Source organism: Eubalaena glacialis, chromosome 4 (assembly GCF_028564815.1).
Source record: "Eubalaena glacialis isolate mEubGla1 chromosome 4, mEubGla1.1.hap2.+ XY, whole genome shotgun sequence".
Classification (NCBI taxonomy): Eukaryota; Metazoa; Chordata; class Mammalia; order Artiodactyla; family Balaenidae; genus Eubalaena; species Eubalaena glacialis.
In genome coordinates this window covers 80,799,763-80,816,507 of record NC_083719.1, presented here as the reverse complement: position 1 = coordinate 80,816,507, position 16,745 = coordinate 80,799,763, and the positions used below count along the sequence as shown (strand labels likewise).

Here is a 16,745-nt window from a genome sequence, read left to right as displayed (position 1 = left end):
CTGTGTTGTATGGTAGTTCTATTTTTACTTTTTTAAGGAACCTCCACACTGTTCTCCATAGTGGCTGTATCAATTTACTTTCCCACCAACAGTGCAAGAAGGTTCCCTTTTCTCCACACCATCTCCAGCATTTATTGTTTCTAGATTTTTTGATGATGGCCATTCTGACTGGTGTGAGATGATACCTCACTGTAGTTTTGATTTGCATTTCTCTAATGATTAATGATGTTGAGCATTCTGCCATGTGTTTGTTGGCAATCTGTATATCTTCTTTGGAGAAATATCTATTTAGGTCTTCTGCCCATTTTTGGATTGGGTTGCTTGTTTTTTTGATATTCAGCTGTATGAGCTGCTTGTAAATTTTGGAGATTAATCCTTTGTCAGTTGCTTCATTTGCAAATATTTTCTCCCATTCTGAGGGTTGTCTTTTTGTCTTGTTTATGGTTTCCTTTGCTGTGCAAAAGCTTTTAAGTTTCATTAGGTCCCATTTGTCTATTTTTGTTTTTCTTTCCATTTCTCTAGGAGGTGGGTCAAAAAGGATCTTGCTGTGATTTATGTCTTGGAGTGTTCTGCCTATGTTTTCCTCTAAGGGTTTTATAGTGCCTGGCCTTATATTTAGGTATTTAATCCATTTTGAGTTTATTTTTGTGTATGGTGTTAGGGAGTGTTCTAATTTCATTCTTTTACATGTACCTGTCCAGTTTTCCTAGCACCACTTATTCAAGAGGCTGTCTTTTCTCCACTGTATATTCTTGCCTCCTTTATCAAAGATAAGGTGACCACATGCGTGTGGGTTTATCTCTGGGCTTTCTGTCCTGTTCCATTGATCTATATTTCTGTTTTAGTGCCAGTACCAGACTGTCTTGATTACTGTAGCTTTGTAGTATGGTCTGAAGTCAGGGAGCCTGATTCCTCCAGCTCCGTTTTTCTTTCTCAAGATTGCTTTGGCTATTCAGGGGTCTTTTGTGTTTCCATACAAATTGTGAAATGTTTTGTTCTAGTTCTGTGAAAAATGCCAGTGGTAGTTTGATAGGGATTGCATTGAATCTGTAGATTGCTTTGGGTAGCAGAGTCATTTTCACAATGTTGATTCTTCCAATCCAAGAACATGGTATATCGCTCCATCTGTTGATATCGTCTTTAATTTCTTTCATCAGTGTCTTATAATTTTCTGCATACAGGTCTTTTGTCTCCTTAGGTAGGTTTATTCCTACATATTTTATTCTTTTTGTTGCAATGGTAAATGGGAGTGTTTTCTTAATTTCACTTTCAGATTTTTCATCATTAGTGTAAAGGAATGCAAGGCATTTCTGTGCATTAATTTTGTATCCTGCTACTTTACCAAATGCATTGATTAGCTCTAGTAGTTTTCTGGTAGCATCTTTAGGATTCTCTATGTGTAGTATCATGTCATCTGCAAACAGTGACAGCTTTACTGCTTCTTTTCCGATTTTGACTCCTTTTATTTCTTTTTCTTCTCTGATTTCTGTGGCTAAAACTTCCAAAACTATATTGAATAACAGTGGTGAAAGTGAGCAACCTTGTCTTGTTCCTGATCTTAGTGGAAATGGTTTCAGTTTTTCACCATTGAGGATTATGTTGGCTGTGGGTTTGTCATATATGGCCTTTATTATGTTGAGGAAAGTTCCCTCTATGCCTACTTTCTGGAGGGTTTTTATCATAAATGAGTGCTGAATTTTGTTGAAAGCTTTCTCTGCATCTATTGAGATGATCATATGGTTTTTCTCCTTCAATTTGTTAATATGGTGTATCACATTGATTGATTTGCGTATATTGAAGAATTCTTGCATTCCTGGGATAAACCCCACTTGACCATGGTGTATGATCCTTTTAATGTGCTGTTGGATTCTGTTTGCTAGTATTTTGTTGAGGATTTTTGCATCTATGTTCATCAGTGATATTGGCCTGTAGTTTTCTTTCTTTGTTACATCTTTGTCTACTTTTGGTATCAGGGTGATGGTGGCCTCGTAGAATGAGTTTGGGAGTGTTCCCCCCTCTGCTATATTTTGGAAGAGTTTGAGAAGGATAGGTGCTAGCTCTTCTCTAAATGTCTGATAGAATTCGCCTGTGAAGCCATCTGGTCCTGGGCTGTTGTGTGTTGGAAGATTTTTAATCACAGTTTCAATTTCAGTGCTTGTGATTGGTCTGTTCATATTTTCTATTTCTTCCTGGTTTAGTCTCGGAAGGTTGTGCATTTCTAAGAATTTGTCCATTTCTTTCGGGTTTTCCATTTTATTGACATATAGTTGCTTGTATTCATCTGTCATGATCCTTTATATTTCTGCAGTGTCAGTTGTTACTTCTCCTTTTTCATTTATAAATCTATTGATTTGAGTCTTCTCCCTTTTTTTCTTGATGAGTCTGGCTAATGGTTTATCAATTTTGTTTATCTTCTCAAAGATACAGCTTTTAGTTTCATTGATTTTTGCTATAGTTTCCTTCATTTCTTTTTCATTTATTTCTGATCTGATTTTTATGATTTCTTTCCTTCTGCTAACTTTGGGGTTTTTTTGTTCTTCTTTCTCTAATTGCCTTAGGTGTATGGTTAGGTTGTTTATTTGAGATGTTTCTTGTTTCTTGAGGTAGGCTTGTATAGCTATAAACTTCCCTCTTAGAACTGTTTTTGCTGCGTCCCAGAGGTTTTGGGTCTTTGTGTTTTCATTGTCATTTTTTTCTAGGTATTTTTTGATTTCCTCTTTAATTTCTTCAGTGACCTCTTGGCTATTAAGTAGTGTATAGCTTAGTCTCCATGTGTTTGTATTTTTTACAGATTTTTTCCTGTAATTGATATCTAGTCTCATAGCTTTGTGGTCGGAAAAGATACTTGATACGATTTCAATTTTCTTAAATTTACCAAGGCTTGATTTGTGACCCAAGATATGATCTATCCTGGAGAATGTTCCATGAGCACTTGAGAAGAATGTGTATTCTGTTGTTTTTGGATGGAATATCCTATAAATATCAATTAAGTCCATCTCGTTTAATGTATCATTTAAAGCTTGTGTTTTCTTATTTATTTTCATTTTGGATGATCTGTCCATTGGTGAAAGTGGGGTGTTAAAGTCCCCTACTATGATTGTGTTACTGTCAATTTCCCCTTTTATGGCTGTTAGTATTTGCCTTATGTATTGAGGTGCTCCTATGTTGGGTGCATAAATATTTACAATTGTCATATCTTCTTCTGGATTGATCCCTTGATCATTATGTAGTGTCCCTCTTTGTCTCTTGTAATAGTCTTTGTTTGAAAGTCCATTTTGTCTGATATGAGAATTGTTACTCTGGGTTTCTTTTGACTTCTACTTGCATGGAATATCTTTTTCCATCCCCTCACTTTCAGTCTGTATGTGTCCCTAGGTCTGAAGTGGGTCTCTTGTAGATAGCATATATATGGGTCTTGTTTTTGTATCCATTCAGCCAGTCTATGTGTTTTGGTTGGAGCATTTAATCCATTTACATTTAAGGTAATTATCAATATGTATGTTCCTATTACCATTTTCTTAATTGTTTTGGGTTTGTTATTGTAGGTCTTTTGCTTCTCTTGTGTTTCCTGCCTAGAGAAGTTCCTTTAGGATTTGTTGTAAAGCTGGTTTGGTGGTGCTGAATTCTCTTAGATTTTGCTTGCCTGTTAGGGTTTTAATTTCTCCGTCAAATCTGAATGCGATCCTTGCTGAGTAGAGTAATCTTGGTTGTATGTTTTTCTCCTTCATCACTTTAAATATATCCTGCCACTCCCTTCTGGCTTGTAGAGTTTCTACTGAAAGATCAGCTGTTAACCTTATGGGGATTCCCTTGTGTGTTATTTGTTGTTTTTCCCTTGCTGCTTTTAATATTTTTTCTTTGTATTTAATTTTTGATAGTTTGATTAATATGTGTCCTGGCATGTTTCTCCTTGGATTTATCCTGTATGGGACTCTCTGTGCTTCCTCGACTTGATTAACTATTTCCTTTCCCATATTAGGGAAGTTTTCAACTATAATCTCTTCAAATATTTTCTCAGTCCCTTTCTTTTTCTCTTCTTCTTCTGGGACCCCTATAATTCAAATGTTCATGCATTTAATGTTGTGTCAGAGGTCTCTGAGACTGTCCTCAATTCTTTCTATTCTTTTTTCTTTATTCTGCTCTGCAGTAGTTATTTCCACTATTTTATCTGCCAGGTCACTTATCCATTCTTCTGCCTTAGTTATTCTGCTATTTATCCCTTCTAGAGAATTTTTAGTTTCATTTATTGTGTTGTTCATCACTGTTTGTTTGCTCTTTAGGTCTTCTCGGTCCTTGTTAAACATTTCTTGTATTTTCTCCATTCTATTTCCAAGATTTTGGATCATATTTACTATCATTATTCTGAATTCTTTTTCAGGTAGACTGCCTATTTCCTCTTCATTTGTTAGGTCTGGTGGGTTTTTGCCTGGCTCCTTCATCTGCTGTGTGTTTGTCTATCTTCTCATTTTGCTTAACTTACTGTGTTTGGGGTCTCCTTTTCACAGGCTGCAGGTTCGTAGTTCCCGTTGTTTTTGGTTTGTGTCCCCAGTGACTAAGGTTGGTTCAGTGGGTTGTGTAGGCTTCCTGGTGGAGGGGACTAGTGCCTGTGTTCTGGTGGATGAGGCTGGATCTTGTCTTTCTGGTGGGCAGGTCCACATCTGGTGGTGTGTTTTGGGGGTGTCTGTGGCCTTTTTATGATTTTAGGCAGCCTCTCTGCTAATGGATGTGGTTGTGTTCCTGTCTTGCTAGTTGTTTGGCATAGGGTGTCCAGCACTGTAGCTTGCTGGTCGTTGAGTGGAGCTGGGTCTTGGCGTTGAGATGGAGATCTCTGGGAGATTTTCACCATTTGATATTATGTGCAGCTGGGAGGTCTCTTGTGGACTAGTTTCCTGGACTTGGCTCTCCCACCTCAGAGGCACAGCCCTGATGCCTGGCTGGAGCACTAAGAGCCTGTCATCCACATGGTCATGTGGCTCTAGGTAGGAGGCCTCAGTTCCTTGCCACATGGATCTCTCTTAGGGCTGCTTGAGTGTCCTCATGACATGGCAGCTGGCTTACCTCAGGATGAGTGATCCGGCCCGTGGTCCCCAGGACTGTCGCTGCTTCGGCTGCTGGGGTCCCTGCAGAGCCAGCAGCTTCAGTGAGGCCGCCCTCCCCTCGGGCTCCGGGGCAGTTCAGTGACAGTGGAGGGAAGACCCCCCAAGCCAGGAGTTCACTTATTGTCATCTTACTAAGTTTTCAGTTACTTGCCCAAGACATCAAGCTAATTAGTAATATAATTAAAGGCAAAAACTCCAAAGGTTAAGATCTTTCAATTGGAGCACACCGCCTTCAAAGGGATTTAAAAAAAAAAAAAAAGGAAAAAGATCTACTTTTATTAGAGTCGAGCATGGTTAAAATAAAGCATCACTATTTAAACTTAAATCACTTGATATTGTTTAATTTTTGAGGAAAAATAAATTGTCATTGTTTATGGTTACTTTCAACCTTTGAATTTGAAAATTGGTGCCTCATCTCTATTATTCCTTTCTTCTACATACTTCTGTCTCCTGATATGCTAAATTTCTGACCATTATTTCTTCATTATAGCTTTGTATGTGTGATTCTCTGCTTAGAATGGCTCTGCTGTTTCCTTCAACTTCAGAAATACTATTTATCCTTCTTGATGTAGTTTGTGGGTTGCCTCTCTGGGAAATAGTTTCTCTTCCTTAGTCAGAAAAATGTAGACCCTACTGTCTATTTCCACAGCACTTTCTGAATCCTCTGTAGCCCTGGTTTTCCTTCATATTAACATTGCTTATTTACCCCCTCTCCTCTACGGTGAGCATGTGGAGCGTATGGCTTGAGCCTTATAATACTTTTTACCTGTCAGTGCCTAGTATATAGCAGCAATACAATAACCTTTTGTTGAAAGCAAAAACAATCCCATATTTACTGAATTTAGTAAGAATACCGCAGCATTTTAAAAAGCTATTTCCCAGCATATGGCTACCTCAGATTGCATACATTCAAGGTGGAGGAGAATACAAGGACAGAGTCTGTTTTGTACAAAGTCACATAAATAGAACACTGTTTACTAAATCATAAAAATACATAAGCATTCACCTTAAATTGAATGATGACTGATAGTGTTCAGAGGCAAAGCCTTTACTAATAAAATATCTTTAGTTATTTTAGCCTTCATTTATTAGTGCAGTGTCTATGAATATAAGTTTCAAAAATTAAAATATAAAAATATTTTCTTAGTCATAAAAAAGAATGAAATTTTGATATATGCTATAATATGGATAGAACTTGAGAACTTTATTCTTAGTGAAATAAGCCCAACACAGAAGGACAAATATCATATGATTCCATTTATATGAAGTTCCTAGAATAGGCAAATTCATAAATATAGAAAGTAGAACAGCAAGCAGGAAGGGTGAGCTACTGTCTGTTAAGTACAGAGTTTTAGTTGGAGATGATGAAAATGGTTTGGATATAAATAGTCCTGGGGGTTACACAACACTGTGAATGTATTTAATGCCAATGAATTGTACACTTACAAAAAGCAAAAATGATAAATATTACATTATATATATTTTACCACAATAATAAAAAGAAGAATAAGACAAAATGAAACAATTTTGATAAACAAAAGTAGTCAAAAAATAAGTTATAATCTCCTCATCTAAAGAAAACTAGTTACGTTTTGACATAAAAATTTTTCTGTACCTTTATAGATTTAATAAGAAAATGGAATTATACACTGTATATGAATTTTTATTAAACATTTTTCCAAGTCATTGAAAAAAGTAACGTTAATAATGATGTATTCAGACTAGGTGGTATCAGCAGACCTGCACCGTAGGAAATGTTAAAGGAAGTTCTTCAGGTAGAAGGAAAATAACACATGATTAAAACTCTGGATCCACACAAAAGGAATGAGGAGTGTCAGTAAAGGTAAATATGTGGGTAAATATGAAAGACTTGTCCTCTCAGTTTTTCTCATAAAACTCAAGAACTCACTTTGAATATGTAAAACCAAAAATATATAAAACTATTTAACCCATCAAAAAAATGTATTTTTCTATAGCTTTTGATATTTAACTTTTTGTCATTTTGTGTTAGACATACATTATGAGAAACTTATTTTTAAGTTTAAAAGCTTTACTGAACATAGACACAAAAATACTCAACAAGATACTAGCCAACCAAATCCAAAAATACATTAAAAGGATCCTACACCATGATCAAGTGGGATTTATCCCAGTGGTACAATGATTCTTTGATATCTGCAAATCAGTGTGATACACCACATTAACAAACTGAAGAATAAAAACCATATGATTATCTCAAAAGATGCAGAAAAAGCTTTTGACAAAATTCAACACCCATTTATGATAAAAGCTCTCCAGAAAGTGGGAATAGAAGGAACTTACCTCAACATAAAGAGGCCATATATGACAAACCCATAGCTAACATGATTTTCAATGGTGAAAAGCTAAAAGCATTTCCTCTAAGATCAGGAAGAAGGCAAGGATGTCCATTTTCACCACTTTTATTCAACAAAGTTTTGGAAGTACTAGCCTTGGCAATCAGAGAAGAAAAACAAATAAAAGGAATCCAAATTGGAAAAGAAGAAGTAAAATTGACACTGTTTGCAGATGACATGATACTATACATAGAAAATCTTAAATGCTACCAGAAAACTACTAGAGCTCATCAATGAATTTGGTAAAGTTGCAGGACACAAAATTAATACACAGAAATCTCTTGCATTCCTATACACTAACAACAAAAGATCAGAAAGAGAAATTAAGGAAACAATCCTATTTACCATCGTATCAAAAAGAATAAAAATACCTAGGAATAAACTTACCTAAGGAGACAAAAGACCTCTACTCTGAAAACTTTAAGACACTGAAGAAAGAAATCAGAGATGACATAAACAGATGGAAGGATATACCATGTTCTTGGAGTGGAAAAATCAACATCAAATGATTATACTACTCAAGTCAATCTACAGATTCAATACAATCCCTATCAAGTTACCAATGGTGTTTTTCACAGAATGAGAAAAAAATTTTTTTAATTTATATGGAAACACAAAAGACCCGAACAGTCAAAGCAATCCTGAGAAAGAAAAACAAAGCTGGAGGAATCAGGCTTCCTGACTTCAGATTACACTACAAAGCTACAGTCATCAAAACAGTATGGTACTGGGACTTCCCTGGCAGTCCAGTGGTTAAGACTCTGTGCTTCCACTACAGGCGGCATGAGTTCGATCCCTGGTCCAGGAACTAAGATCCACATGCTGTGCAGTGTGGCCAAAAAAAAAAAAGCAAACAAACAAACAAACAGAAAACAGTATGTACGGACACAGAAACAGAAATATAGCTCAATGGAACATAATGGAAAGCCCAGAAATAAACCCATGCACCTACAGTCAATTAATCTATGACAAAGGAGGCAAGAATATACAATGGAGAAAAGGCAGTCTCTTCATTAAGTGGTGCTTGGAAAACTGGACAGCTACACATAAAAGAATGAAATTAGAACATTCTCTAACACCATACACTAAAATAAACTCAAAATGAATCAAAGACCTAAATATAAGGCCAGATGCTATAAAACCCTTAGAGGAAAACATAGGCAAAACACTCTGACATAAATTACAGCAATATTTTTTTAGATCCACCTCCTAGAGTCATGAAAACAAAAACAAAAATAAACAAATGGGACCTAATTAAACTTAAAAGCTTTTGCACAGCAAAGGAAACCATAAACAAATGAAAAGACAACCCATGGAATGGGGGAAAATAGTTGCAAAATAAGCGACTGACAAGGGATTAATCTCCAAAATACACAAACAGTTCATGCAGCTCTATGTTAATAAAAGAAACAAGTAACCCAATCAAAAAATTGGCAGAAGATCTAAATAGACATTTCTCCAAAGAAGACATACAGGTGGCCAAAAAGTACATGAAAAGATGCTCAACAACACTAGTTATCAGAGAAATGCAAATCAAAACTACAATGAGGTATCACCTCACACCGGTCAGAAATGGCCATCATCAAAATATCTGCTAACAATAAATGCTGGAGAGGGTGTGGAGAAAAGGGAACCCTCCTACACTGTTGGTGGGAATCTAAATTGGTACAACCACTATGAAGAACAGTATGGAGATGCCTTAAAAAACTAAAAATAGAGCTACCATATGATCCAGCAATCCCACTCCTGGGCATACATCAGGAGAAAACCATAATTCCAAAGGATACATGCACCCCAATATTCACTGCAGCACTACTTACAATAGCCAAGACATGGAAGCAACCTAAGTGTCCACTGACAGAGGAATGGATAAAGAAGATGCGGTACATGTATACAATGGCATATTACTCAGCCATAAAAAAATGAATGAAATAATGCCATTTACAGCAACATGGATGGACCTAGAGATTATCACACTAAGTGAAGTAAGTCAGAGAAAGACAGAGATCATATGATATCAAGCATATGTGGAATCTAATTCTACAAAAAAAGAGATACAAATTAACTTATTTACCAAACAGAAACAGACTTACAGATATCAAAAACAAACTTATGGTTACCAAAGGGGAAATGTGGAGGGAGGGATAAATCAGGAGCTTGGGATGAACACACACACACTACTGTATATAAGATAGATAACTAACAAGGACCTACCATATAGCACAGAGAACTCCACTCAGTATTCTGTGATAATCTATATGAGAAAAGAATCTAAAAAAAGAATGAATATATGTGTTTGTACAACTGAATCATTTTGCTGTATACTTGAAACTAACAACATTGTAAATCAACTATACCCCCAATAAAATTAAAATATTAAAAAAAAGTGTATTTGTGAGATCACAAATACAATACAATTACATTACCAAATTGTTTTTCTTAGGAAAGTTCACCCTTAATTTTGAACGTGACCTACACAACCCACTCTACTAGTTTGGAGTATAAAGTATAAAGATGATTCAGTTAACCATTTGAGGCCCTACATTTCTAAAGCTGTAAACAATTCAAGAGCTGTGGTATCTCCTTGAGTCTTAAGTTGCCCCTCACAATTTGTCCTAAAACCATCAAGGCAAAGCTTCAACTGGCCAAATTTGAAAAAAAAAAAATCAAAGCCTTTGATTTTACTCATTTGTAAAATCTAAAATTCTAAAATTCTGTAACCAACCTTGAAATTCTGATTCTGAAGGAAAGGAGGATAAAAGTCTAATAAACCAAATAATATAATATGAAAAATAAAAAGCTTTACAGAAATGTTTCTTTTTGAAACAGGATGGATTTTAAGAGGAAATTGAAAAGTGTCTGAAATTCACTCAGTTAAAAGCAAAATTCACTTAAACATTTTGTGCATAACACTGTGTGACAATATTATACTGGAAAAATCTTAGGTCTTTCAAAATAAAATTTCCATTTCTTAAAAAAGATAAGCCCAAGTGTCCTTCACAGATACACAAAAAAGCACGTGCACACACACACACTTACACACATACACATTTACACAGCTTGAATTGTAAGAGGGGATGTGAGATTCAGGGTAAAAAGAAGGGCAAAGGAATTTCGAGTCATCGGAGTCCAGAAAGATCTCTCGCTGACAACAAAGAATGAACCTATTTAGATTGTAGGTAATTTTCTCTTTCCTCATGGTAGAGATCAGATGGGTATGTGTGGTATAGTGTATTAAACCAACACACATAGGAGAAGTTGCCAAACACATCCAACTGCAACTAAATGGGATACTTTTTGCGCAACAGAATTCAACATCCCTCTTCACTGTTTCAGCCAAAACATCCTTGTTAATTTACTTCTATAATAGAGACTGGCAATCCACCCTGATAGTGAGTTAGAATGGTACCCATAAATTTCCTTGCTTTCAATGCTATTTGACAGGTCTGGGACTCTTTATACTTTGATTCCAATATTGATTCAAGTTATCAATCATACCTTATTTAATTGAAAAATAAAGACATTTTAACTTGATTTCTTTGTTTTACTGTGAAGAGGGTGGCAAGGTTTACATAGTCTGTATGTAAATCAACTTCACTGGCCATGAAGAAAATGTGATTAGTATTACCCAAAGTAAACAAAACCCTATGCTAATGCCTAATCATGTGGGAAATATTTGCAGCCGCTGCACAATTAGTTTTTCAAAATAATGAGCTGATAAATAGGAGCTTAAGGGATTCATCTATTTCCATTATTCTAATATCTCCCCCACCTAAAATTCCTTGACCCAGGGAACGTATTGCTATCTTTTACTCCAAAGACTGGGACCTGGTAATACTCTAGAATCCCTTGGCAAGTGACCAGGCAATCAAGGGCTCTGGCGTTTGTCACCTAAATTGAGAAGGAATCATACATTTAAAATGATATCTTTAGTAGGTCTGTGTCTTTATTCCCATCTTGCCCCTAGGTTCTTCATGACTTTTTTTTTTTAGATTCCATATGGGGAGGGGAAAGGGTAAGCTGGGACAAAGTGAGAGAGTGTCATGGACATACATACACTACCAAACATAAAATAGATAGCTAGTGGGAAGCAGCCACATAGCACAGGGAGATGAGCTCGGTGCTTTGTGACCACCTAGAGGGGTGAGATAGGGAGGGTGGGAGGGAAATGCAAGAGGGAGGAGATATGGTGATATATGTATATGTATAACTGATTCACTTTGTTATACAGCAGAAACTAACACACCACTGTAAAGCAATTATACTCCAATAAAGATGTTTAAAAAATAAAAATAAAAAATAAGATGATATCTTAAAAAAAAATTCATTCCACTCTATAAATATTTGAAGGTTAAAGACTCAACATATTACAATTTCAACTATTTCACCAAAAATAAGGAAACACTACTCCTCTAGCTTTCCATCAGTACCAGAACGAAAGGATATAAAATCTTCAATACCTTTCTCTCACTCTTTCAGCTAATCAGGACACAAAAAGTCGTCCTCAATAACTTCGAAATGTTACTTTCCTGATGAAAACAACACTAAATATCAGAATTGGAAGGGGATAATTTTTCTATAGAATATGTAATTTAAGATTAGTTCAATATTCCTATTTATAAATACCTAAGTCATGGGATCTCTCAGATTCAGTGATGCAGATGAATGACTAAAAGGACAATCAAGAAATAAGCTAACTCCTTTTATTATTTTCATAACATTCATTAAACCTTCTATACTTTTTCAGTAGTTTTACTTAGATAATTTAAAAACTTAACAGTGATTTTAGTTATGGTTACACAATTATTTTTCTCCACATAACTGTTTAGTATAATTCAACACAGAGAGGAATGGAAGCCTGAGTCAAAACAGTTTACTTCAAAAGAAAATGTCAAACTAATGACCTTTTAGAGACTATTTGTATTGAAATAATCTTGCAATACCATACTATCGTTTTGTTTTATACTTTGATCACAATTTTCTTGTAAAGAGTTGGGGGTTTTTTCTCCTTTTAAAAATTTTTATTGGTAAAGACTTTACCAGAACACTAAGATTAAGTATCCTCTTGATCATATCAAGTATTATCTAAAATCTTCTTTCTTCTTGAAAATGTCCTTTATTAATCCCTCTAATTTGGGTTTAGACCTGGATTTGGCTATTAAGAGTTCATTCCCTACCATATTTCTTAATATTTTCAGTGGTATTTAGGAAATAGGGTGTTTCCTTATGAAATGCATGCCAGGTTCTGAAAAATGCATATTTTCCTCATGTAGAAGATAGCTTCCAAATGATCCCTTCTAATTCCCTTCACAACTTCTGCCTTTTGCTACGAGAATGCCCTTGCTGGCAGACAGCTTTCTTGAGTGAGTCTCAAAATGGCTTGAAATCACCAAGATGGCTCAAAATTGGTTCCCTTTTACCTGTGTTCTTTCTATACAGAAAACTCAAAAAGTTACTATGTGCTCATGTGTGTGTAAATTAGAACTCAAAATCCCACATTTGGCAACAGCACCTTATCAGCACCTACACATGGGGGCTGCTGAGCTCCTAATGAGGACCACTGCGCTCCATCAGTGTCAACATATTAGAGGTGTGCGATTTGCATATACATGAAACCTTAGCCAAAAGGGTGTGGATAGCAGAGACAGCATGTGTACTAATAATATCTATGAGTCTCTGGCTAGAAGCCCTGGACCTTGCTCTCTTTGGAGCTCTCATACTGGATTCAATCCACAGTGATGGCCTAAGCATCTGTCACAGAGAGAAAGAATTAGTACCTGTAAGGCAACTAATGGACTGTTATAAACAACCTCTAAGGTTAAAGCATTATGGCCTTCTTTCCGCATTTTCTTTCTTTTAATTTTTTTTTTTTTTTGGTGGGAAGGGTAGATAAGGGTTTTATTTTTAGTTGAATGACTGATCTAAGTAATTGCTGAAAGATGGGGAGCTTTATTTCTTGGTCTTTTCTGCCTTGAATAGATTTTTTTTTATTGAAGTATAGTTGATTTACAATGTTGTGTTACTTTCAGGTGTACAGCAAAGTGATTCAATTATACATTATTTATAAATATATATACACATATATGTGTATAAATATTCTTTTCCAGATTCTTTTCCATTATAGGTTATTACAAGCTATTGAGTATAATTCCCTGTGCTATACAGTATGTCCTTGTTGATTATCTAGTTTATATATAGTAGTGTGTATCTATTAATCCCAAACTCCTAATTTATCCCCGCCCCCCTCTTTCCGCTTTGGTAACCATAAGTCTGTTTTCTATGTCTGTGAGTCTGTTTTATAAATAAGTTCATTTGTATCAGTTTTTTAAATTCCACATATAAGTGATATCATATGATATTTCTCTGTCTGGCTTACTTCACTTAGTATGATAATCTCTAAGTCCATCCATGCTGCTGCAAATGGCATTGCTTCATTGAATAGAGTTTTTTTTTTTTTAATTTATTTATTTATTTATTTTCGGCTGTGTTGGGTCTTCGTTTCTGTGCAAGGGCTTTCTCTAGTTGCGGCAAGCGGGGGCCACTCTTCATCGCGGTGCGCGGGCCTCTCACTATCGTGGCCTCTCTTGTTGCGGAGCACAGGCTCCAGACGCTCAGGCTCAGTACTTGTGGCTCACGGGCCTAGTTGCTCCGCGGCATGTGGGATCTTCCCAGACCAGGGCTCGAACCCGTGTCCCCTGCATTGGCAGGCAGATTCTCAACCACTGCGCCACCAGGGAAGCCCTGAATAGAGTTTTGATGATTTCTTCCTTCTTGGTCTAGAGCTATTCTTCCCAGAACTTGTATGCTTCCTTGGTCTGAGACCTGAGGGCCTCAGCCTGGTCAGCCAGGAGCTTCTTTTGGACCTTTACTGCCTTCAGCTTCTGGACATGTTGTTCAAGAGAATTCACTTGTTTTTGAATGCATTTCCCTTCACCTTTAAGTACAGACTGTGACACAGGTAGTGATAAATCTTAGATTCACGGTATCTTCTGAGCAGCAGAATTCTCATTCCCCTCATCCAGGGAACCTTCTCAGGCATCCTAGCACTGGCAGGACCATTTCTCTATCCATGACCATATGCCTGCTCTCCCGGTGGCCAAGGTGTTTTTCTGCATCAAGCCTGGGAGTGGAGATGCTTGCAGATGCTCAGCACACCCTTAATCAGCATCCAGATCTGCTGATGGGAGTTGGCACTGGAGATTTCATTGGTCTTACTGAGACCCAACCAACATTTTTACCAGAGCACAAGACATTGGAGGCAAACCTCTTCTGAAGCCTGAGTATACTCATGGCTGCAGCAGCAGCAAAAAGAAAGCCTCTTTCCCATATTCTAAAAGATTATATGTAGGTGTGGTATATGTATTAATATGAAGATTTACTTCAGACAAATATATGGCTTAATTTTGGCTACTTTTTTGTTATGTTGAAGAATTTTATATTAAGTATGACTAATTTTAAATGTTTACCTCTTGTACTACATTATTAAGGTCAAAGGTTCCACATTATTAGAATTAATGTACCATGATCCACAAACAGAGCACTTGTAATGGTTAATTTTAAATGTCAGCTTGGTTGGGACATGGTGACCATATATTTGCTTAAACATTATTCTGGATATTTCTGTGAAGATGTTTTTTGGGTCAGATTAACATTTAAATCTGCAGACTTGGAGTAAGGCAGATGATCCTCTGATATGGGTGGGCCTCACCTAATCAGTCAACAGCCTTACTAGCATAAAGATTGATCTCTCTTGAACAAGAAGGAATACTGCCAGCAAGTTGCCTTTGGACTTGAACTGAAACTCTTCCTGAGTCTACAGTCTGTTGGTGAATCCTAACCAACGTTAAGCTTGTAGATCAGATGTTATGCTAATGGATCTTAAATAATTGCATAAGCCAGTTCCTTAAAATCAATCCTTCCTCAACCCCTCTCTCTATATATATTATATATATATGATATAAAGTATGTTATATATAGCATATAATACATATATAATATAAATAATATAATAATATATATAATTATATAACACAATATATACATTTATAATATAAAACATACATTATATAAAATATATATTATACTAACATATATTAATATATAATTACATATTATATAAATTATATCCTGTTATATGTGTACATATACACATTTGGTTTGTTCTGTTCCTCTGAAGGACCCTGACTAATACACCCCTCCTTAGCTCTGAGGACTACTAAGCTGTAAAAAGAAAAGCTTTTTATGATGAACACCATAATGTGCTGTCCAGATCTCAGTTCTAAAATCAACAATTTATGCTCCCAGCAGCTGCAAAAAGCCAGAAAGCAGCCCTCAGCTGTCAGCTGTCTTTTGGGATTAACTCACTTGAGAAAAAAATTATCTTGCCCAAGTTCTCACCTCCTTCCAGGAGCAGCCTGCCCAATGATGGATCAGTGCAGGGGTATAAAGACTCAGCCCCTTCAACTCAACTCAGGACAACTCTGATGATCTGTCCCAGCTCTAGAGATGAGGCCTTTGTCGGGTTTGCAATGCCCAACCCTGCCTCCTTCCTCTTTCTTCCGTAAGTGTTACTCCCAAGAATGATCCCTACTAAGTGGCCAGCATACTAATCTGCATCTTAGATTCCCCTTCTGAAAAAAATAAGCTGCAACAGTAGTTCTCTCTGCCCTGATATCACGTTGCATTACCTTCCTCCCAGCTCAGATCTGTACAGAGGCTATCAGCAATCTGATCCATAAAACGATATTGGACCCAGAAACGGTATACCAATCTCCCCTTCGTGAATGCGTTCATTTCTATGGGTGATTTTCTTGATACTCTCCTTACCTAGTTTGGCAGAGTGGTGCAAAACCTCCCCATTCTGCTTGCCATCCCATGTGCTCCATCTGCAGTCCTCTGCATTTGGAACTGTCATCCTCTATCATGCCTCCAAAATCACAGGTACACAATTCAGGTTCTCCAAAGGGACTTCTCACTTTGCTACACTCCAGGGATGGCACCAAGAGAGCCCATGGATTGCAGCTCAGTAGTGTAACAGAAGAACAAGATTCTGCTAGCTATCTGAGCCCCTAAGAACATTTCTCTTAGAGACCTCTCTCACTTGACTTGATAGGATGGGACACCCTCTCCCCTCCCCCTTCTCTCATAGCACTTCTCTCCTTTATAAGGACTCACTGAAAGATTTGAGCATCAAATGATTGGAGATTATTTGTTAATTTTAGTTATCTGTTGCATCTTTATTTTATGTTCACAAATATTCTTTATGTGACTA

General features: G+C 36.5%; 1 pseudogene; it reads right to left on the bottom strand.

Moving 5' to 3' along the window:
- Positions 1 to 5,311: 5,311 nt before the first annotated feature.
- On the bottom strand, positions 5,312 to 14,773 carry LOC133089519 (large ribosomal subunit protein eL19-like; annotated as a pseudogene).
- Between the last annotated feature and the right edge of the window lie 1,972 nt (positions 14,774 to 16,745).